This window comes from Fukomys damarensis, unplaced genomic scaffold (assembly GCF_012274545.1).
Source record: "Fukomys damarensis isolate Sample0158 unplaced genomic scaffold, DMR_v1.0_HiC HiC_scaffold_39, whole genome shotgun sequence".
NCBI lineage: Eukaryota > Metazoa > Chordata > Mammalia > Rodentia > Bathyergidae > Fukomys > Fukomys damarensis.
In genome coordinates this window covers 110,334,170-110,341,492 of record NW_022900951.1, presented here as the reverse complement: position 1 = coordinate 110,341,492, position 7,323 = coordinate 110,334,170, and the positions used below count along the sequence as shown (strand labels likewise).

At 40.6% G+C, this 7,323-nt stretch overlaps 1 protein-coding gene across 2 annotated transcripts in view; it reads right to left on the bottom strand.

Annotated features, from left to right (window-relative positions):
* Positions 1-4,363, bottom strand: part of Ccdc160 (coiled-coil domain containing 160) — an 8,938-nt gene extending 4,575 nt beyond the window's left edge. For both annotated transcript variants that reach the window (XM_010614294.3, XM_010614295.3), the window contains exons 1-2: positions 4,125-4,363; positions 3,018-3,056 (exon numbers count right to left, since the gene is read on the bottom strand). The gene's annotated coding sequence lies outside the window, so the exon portion shown is untranslated. The remainder of the gene's footprint in view (positions 1-3,017; positions 3,057-4,124) is intronic.
* Between the last annotated feature and the right edge of the window lie 2,960 nt (positions 4,364-7,323).

The window sequence follows — 7,323 nt, the reverse complement described above, 5'->3', positions numbered from 1 at the left end:
GGGGTAAAAGCTGCCAGTCGCATTTTCTCTTTGCCAATTGCACTGTTTGTTTCTTATGCAGAACAAGTATAGCATTAGTACTCTCTGGCAAGGACAAGGAGTATACTTTGAAATAATGACATTCCTCTACTCTGGCCTGACAGCCATTTTGTTCTCAATAAACTTAGCTAGGTAATTCTTTGCAGCAGAAGGCAAATCAAAGCAGAAGCCATTATTGAAAGTTGAGTGTGCCCTTTTATCTGGGCAATTGGGAACATTTGTTATTATAAGCGCCTAACTCTACATTGCACACTGAATAATGGAAGGGTAGGAGAAAAAGAGACCCAAGAGAAGAGAAAAAGTGTGAAGAAACAAGCCAGAATACAGAGAGGAAAACCATATAAACTCCGGTAACAAAAACAAAAATTTTAAAAAAGAAAACTAACATTAGTGATTCTCTAAAGAGATCTCCTAGAAATCCTTGGGACTAGAATTGTTAATAATTGTGTGGATGTCTACAATAGGATTCCATCTATTCATCTTCTGATGTGAGTTAATACTAAATTTCTGATGGTTGTAGTGTCTTACTGAAAACAACACTATTGGTCCTCTGGTTATTTTTTTTTTTTTTTTTGCAACTGCAAAGTAATAGGATATTTTTGTGGAGTAAGGGATTTCTTGTCTTATGGAAGTACTTTACATTTACCTAAAGAATTTGGTTACTCATGAGGCTGAGGCAGGAGGATCACTTTGAGCCCAAGAGTTCTCAAACAGAAATTGGGAGCCATTGACAAAATGAATTGAAAATGAGTTTGTAATGTAATATCACGTAACATAAATGCTGAGAACTAAGCAAAGAGTGATCATTTACTATAAATCTATTCGTATATCATTTCATAAAATCTTAAGTGAATGCATATTATTCTCAAACAGCTCCAGAAAAATAATACACTACTATTTATCACGAAAGGAGAAATACATAGAGCCATCTCACTTTTATTTTCAAGGTGGAAAGCTGCAGAGTATGGTCATATTAAGACGGGGGGGTGAAATTTACTTATTTGTTTTCCAAAACATTTTGTTTTTTACCACATGCTTTAGGGAAATCACTGACATAAGTCAAATACTTCTCTCTGTTGCTTTATCCCCTTTACATTAGAATTCGGTTTTAAATTTCAGGACTATCTCTTTGTATAAATCAAAACCTGTCATTATTTTGCAGGCAGAAACAGTCCTGCAAAAATGCTAGAGGCCTTCTCCCACCTCACAAGGGTCCCTGATCTCAGACTTTGTAAACTAGGAATAATGGTTGGAAAAGATCATCTCCAACCCATGTAGAGCAGACTTCTATCACTACCCTCAGCCACTGAGCTGCTCTCAACTAAAGGCTTGGCTCTCAGTCACTGCCTGGGGGCAGTAAGGTGCGGAAAAAGGACCTCTCTTGCCCATGGAACTGGCTCGCTTTATTCTTGGATGTTTTCAATTCTCTTGACCCTCAGAAAAATTGCTCAGCCCAAATTAGAAAGAAATCTGCTACAAAGTAAGCCACCAACTTTGTTTCTCCACTCAGTCGTCCAATTTTTTTCTCTCTTAAATGCAGTGGTCCTCATCATTTTTTTTTTCTGCTTCCACTAGTTCCAGGCACAAAACTGTGCCGTCATTACCCTCTCCCTACAAGAGGATTCTGACCTTCCTCCTTGAAGAAGCATCCCTGCACTCCGTCCTCTTCCACGGACTTTCACAACACCACCAGACTCCTGAATGAAGACCCAGATGAACTGTCTGGGGTCAAATAGGTTTGTGAGAAAGAAGGAAAAGGAAATTCTTGAGAAATGATTGGGTTGGGGTTAGGATGGGATAAAAGACTGAAGCGATCAGGTATCTTGGGTCTCATATTTTAGAACTACTGTGCTGAAGACTTCTGAGAGATTCAGATTCTTTGGGTATAAAATAGAGGAAACAGAGTCATTTCACAGGTGATTAAGAGAAAATAATTAAAATGGACACAATTTTTAGGGCATTATAAACCATGAGTTTTGTTCTTTTTTAAGTTTTTCTTACCCTCCTTGCTAACAAATTAGTCAGTCAAGCAACCTAACCTTCTCCAAAGATTTGTTATCCCAAGTTGCCTGCCTGGAGTCATCAGATTTCAGAAAAACTCAATTTGGGAAAAAAAATGTAGACTCTTGTCTCAGTGTAGAGCTCAGTAGTAGAGTACATGCTTAGCATGCACAAGGCCTTGGGTTCAATGTCCAGTAACACAAAAAAGTAGGTACATTAAAGTAAGCAGAGGGACCTAAATTCCAATTTTAAATTAATTCAATATGCATTTCCAGGGAAGAATTAGCCATGACTACCCCACTTTAGTTGTTGATACCCCCAAATTTCTAAAAGTAAATTGACTAAGCAGAAAAGTGTTAGTCTTCCCTACAACCTAAGATATTTGCATTTTTCACCAATAGCTTTATCAAGAAATTTCTAACTATCCCTGTTTTCAGAGCCAATAACTTCTTTGAAGTATTACAATTGGAATATTAGTTTGAGGGAAGCAAGGATGACTTTGCACTCTTGACTATTTTGTTCCTGTGCTTTTAAAATATTTCCTACAGTCCTTTAATACATACACACCAACATGTGATTGCCTGGCCTCTTATTTGCCTTTGTATCCCTGTCACCTGTCACATAGTAGCCCTTAATGAACTTTGTTGAATGAAAGATCCTTAATGTACTCCCTTAAAGATATATAATACTTTGATTCTAATTGAGGTTTTAAAAGAAAAAAACAAAGATAATTTCTCCTCTAGCTGATGAAGCATTTTGGGTGATATTTTTAGGGAAAGGATTGTTATTTTTCCCTGAAAGTTTATTTGGCTCAGGTAAACTTGGGCGGGGGGGCTTTTTCATTTGCATTTTTATGAGGCAATCTTGTACAGTGCACTGACAAAGTAGATTGATGCTATAGTTACAAATTTGAAGGTTTTTGCTGGGTAAGGCTCTGTCCTTAGATATAAGATATATCCCAACACTACTGTACTTACCCTTCCTGAGGACCGATTATTGGTGTTCTCCTTCTCCAGCTTGAAATGGAAAAAGAAATTCCACCCAGTCAGTATAATCAGGAAATATAAATAATCAGAATGCCCAAACCCATGTTTGTATCTGAGATGTACATAAAAGGGACAAGTGATATACTTAGAATGTCATTTGTCTTATTAATGTGCCAGAGACTCAGAGGTAGTTTTTTTTTTCTTTTGAAGTTGTCAACCTGTTTTCTAACTATTATACCACTAAGTCTTCCTCCTTGAGCAACAAAAATGTCAAATGGGAGAAAAATCATGGTGACATTTTAGTCAAACTCAGTATCGCCTCACTTTAAAATCTATGGGACAAATGAGCCACCAGTGGCAGAGGAGACGGCATGCTTGCAGTTAATGAGCATGTCAAAAACCACTTTAGCAAAGAGCCAGAGCCTAAGCCTTGCCCCCCGCCTCAGCATGCTGTTAATTGGGGGGAAAATTGAAAGGGAAGTGATCCTTAATTTTGCCTTAGTTCAGGGTTCTAGTACATGGGCTAAGTGTCCACGTCTCTGCTGTGTGACAGATATGGAGAGGGACGCAAAGTACTGTTTGCAAATAGGGTCCCCTGCATGGTTATTACCCCTAATCTTTTGTCATGAGTGTGAAATTATTCCTACTCAAAGAAAAGATACGGAGTCACCTTAATTCCAAAGACTGAGACTTTATTAGTATGGGAGTCACATTCTTGCTATAAAGCTGTACCTTGGCTTGCATAGTTCCAGGGTTTTATCTGTGAATGGTTAACTGAAACTCTTGCCATCAGTGCTTCCAGCAGAGAGAAGGTGGCCGAGTTGGGGCGCTGCTGGAGCCCCCACTGTACCTCTCCTGTCCCGACCCTCTCTCTGTTGAGGGACTGGCCAGGTTTGACTCACTCCTCCTTCCACACCCCCACTCCCATGCCCTCTTTCTTTTCTTTCCAAAAGCTCGCAGCTCCAGCGTGGGGCTCTAAAGAGAGAAGAAATCTGCAGGGGGGTCTTCCTTGGCTCCCTGCCCTCTTGAGCCCCAAGCCAGGGGAAAAGAGTGAGGAGCCCGAGGTAGCCCAGGCTTTCCCTTCTTCTGCAGACGTACCTGGAAGTGTGGGTGCGGTCTGGGGAGCCTTGTCCCCTCTTCCCCGGAGCCGGCCACCACCGGCAGGCGGCAGCCCCTCTTTCGGTGCCTGCCGCCTAGACTCTGCCGGCCCGCTCTGGGCAGAGCCTCTGCAGTGCAGCGCCAGCTCTGGCCGCACTGTTGACTGGAAACCGGCCGGCCCTATTTAAAGGGACCTAGGCACTGGGGACTCGCTCCGTTGGTAGATTGCTGCCTGTCCGGCTGTCAGAGCCTGGCCAGAGCACTGAGCATGCCCGGAGGGGCGGACACCCAGTGGCTTCTGCCTGGCAAGAAACAGGATCTCTCCTGGAGGGAGTTGGGTCCAAATGGGAGGGGGTGAGAAAACACCAAGCCATCTCCACCCACAATGGGGTCTGGGTGACTCATAAAGTCACCTGGACACTGACTGTAAAACGGTGCAGAGGGAGTGGCATGGGGTTAATCCCTGGGCTTCTTGTCATAACAGGACATACTGTAGGTTTGCTCTGGAAGGTCACCTGGATTTGGTTCAGGGTAGACATTCCCCACCTCTCCACCCCGACATGAATCTATGCAAGTCAACACAAGGTTTAGCCAGTATTTCTGCCTGGAGCCAAGGTGTTAAGAACCTTCAATTAGAAAAAAAACACTGTCCCCGGCTGTTCCCCTGTGGGTGATGGCTTATATCTCAGTCCATAGTCTCCTCGCCTGTTACTCAAGAATTTCTTTAAATCACTCTGATGCCTATTTGAATGTAGAACTTACTGAGGACAACTGGTTCTACACTAAGAGCAGTGTAGACTTGTTTCCTTTTATTGGTGTCCCAAACACTTTCTATGCTGCAAAGCTTGCTTGCAACTTCCAGGATTTGGTTGAGTAACAAGTTCACATATTTTATTATATTGTGGGTTTCAATCCTGATGTTTTGTTGAACAAATAAATGATCTCAGACTTTCGATTAGTGTATTTGCCCAATCCAGATTCTTTAGTCATCACAATGGACCTGGTCAAGGCTCTGACCTGTAACAGATTCAGACAGTGGTATCTGAAATAGCAAGCAAAAAAAATCAGTAGGAAAGCTAGTATTTTTCAGGAAGCATGAAAATGAAAGAAAATATTGGCTCTGGGATGTCAAGTAAAAGGAGCTTTAAGCACATTTAAAAAGTGACAATCTAATTTATCAAGATCTAACAAGGGAGTGGCTTAGGAACAATACTGGGATACATTTTAAACTTCTTGGGAACCGGATATAACAGGTATTTGGGAGCTGGCATGGTTGCACTGTGTGCCCTGAGGCCTCCTTCTCAGTCTCTCCTTTCCTCCTCAGAGAACCAAAGTCAACAAGGGCTGAAGGGAGGAAGAGTCCTAATGTCAAGCCATGTTTTATTATGGATCCTGTCAGAATTAGTTTGTGAGATTCTGACAAAACTTTCCTTGATATTAAATCTCCAAATTGTTCTGTGTTTATCACTTGTCTTAATTATCTCAATTTTTGAACAAGGTAATAAAAGTCCCTTATTGATATTTGAAGGAATCTTTCTTAATTGCTCCATGCCTCAGTTTCCTTATTCCAAAATAGAAACAATTGTATCTTACTCATAAGAGTGTTGTGAGGATGAAGTTAAAGTTTAAACATTTTCAGAAGAGTAACTGACACAGTAAATTCTATGTACATTTTTCTATTATTAATATCTTACCCTATAAATCCATTACTCCCCAAAATTATTAATAAAAACATATGTGATAATTCAAGATACAATCTGAAAAAGTGTCTGAAATTTCAAGACTCCGAATTCCAAATCTTTATATCTGGTAGAGTCCCAGACTCCTAGTACACAATCCCACCCTCGTCCCATGTTGATGAAAAAAAGGCACAGAAGATTACCTTGGCATTGCTACAGTTCTATTAACTGCAGTGGGTCACTCCTTCATATGCTTCAAGAACCAAGTGGCAGAGAATCAACGACGAGGACAGAGTTTTATTATTCAAAGTTACCACAGACTTGGAACAATGTGAAAGTCAGAAAACCCTTTATTCTCCTCTGGGAACTTTAATCAATATTAAGGCAACAAGACACTAGATAATAATAGAATCACGCAGTTATACAATGGAGCCTGATTTTCTCCTTTTATCATATGTAGGAGATTAAGGCCCAGAAGAGTAAGGTGATTTACTCTTTGATCACATAGCCAAACAGGCTTATTGTGATTCCTTGGCATATGATCCTAGTTTAAATAACCTCAAACCTGGGATAGTTAAAGCAATGAAAAAAAAATACACTTTTAGGCATATATTATATGTGGGTAAAATCTGCATACAGTTAATAAGAGCTAACACGTATCACACCCCACATCTTATTGTCAGCTGTGTCTTCACGATGTATCTAGAATTTGACAGCAGCTCACCATCTCTGCCATTACCACACTGGTTTTAAACCTCCTCATCCATTGACTGGACCTCCTAGCTGCTTCCTTATCTGCTCTGTATTTATGTCCCACGACACCTGTAACAAAGTATCACAAACTGGGAATCTTAAAACAACAGATATTTATTCTTTCATAGTTCTGAAGGCTTAGAAATCTAAACTCAAGGTCATCTGGATTTGGTTGCTTCTGGAGGCTGAGAAATAATGCGACTCTCCTAGCTTCTGTTGGCTACCAGCAGTCCTTGGCCTTCTATAGCCTTCAGATGTATTACTCCAGTGTCTGCTTCCCTCTGTGTCTTTATCTTCACATGGCTGTCCTCCCTCTCTGTACGTCTGTGTGCCTTAATTCCTCTCCTCTCATGAGAGGATCTGTTGTTGGATTAGAATCCCATCCTAACAAAATATGGCCTCATCTTAATTTGATTAAATCTGTTGAGACCCAGTCTCTAAATAAGGTCACATTCATAGATACTGGGATTGAGGATCTGAACATATCTTTGGGGAAAATACAATTCAACCCACAACACCTGCCCATTGCCATTTGTATGAAAGGATCTATGATTTGTTCACTGATATATCCTAAGCACCAAGACAGTGCTTGGCACATGGTAGGCATTGAAGAGATATTTGTTCAGTGGATGAACAAATATTTGACCATTAGTATCAATGAGAACCTAGATCCAGGTATCTTTTGTTCTGACATTTATATTTTCCAACAGCAGGCCATCAGCAGTGACACTTTTTAAGCTGCTGATGTCATATTTTGCTAAAGTTTA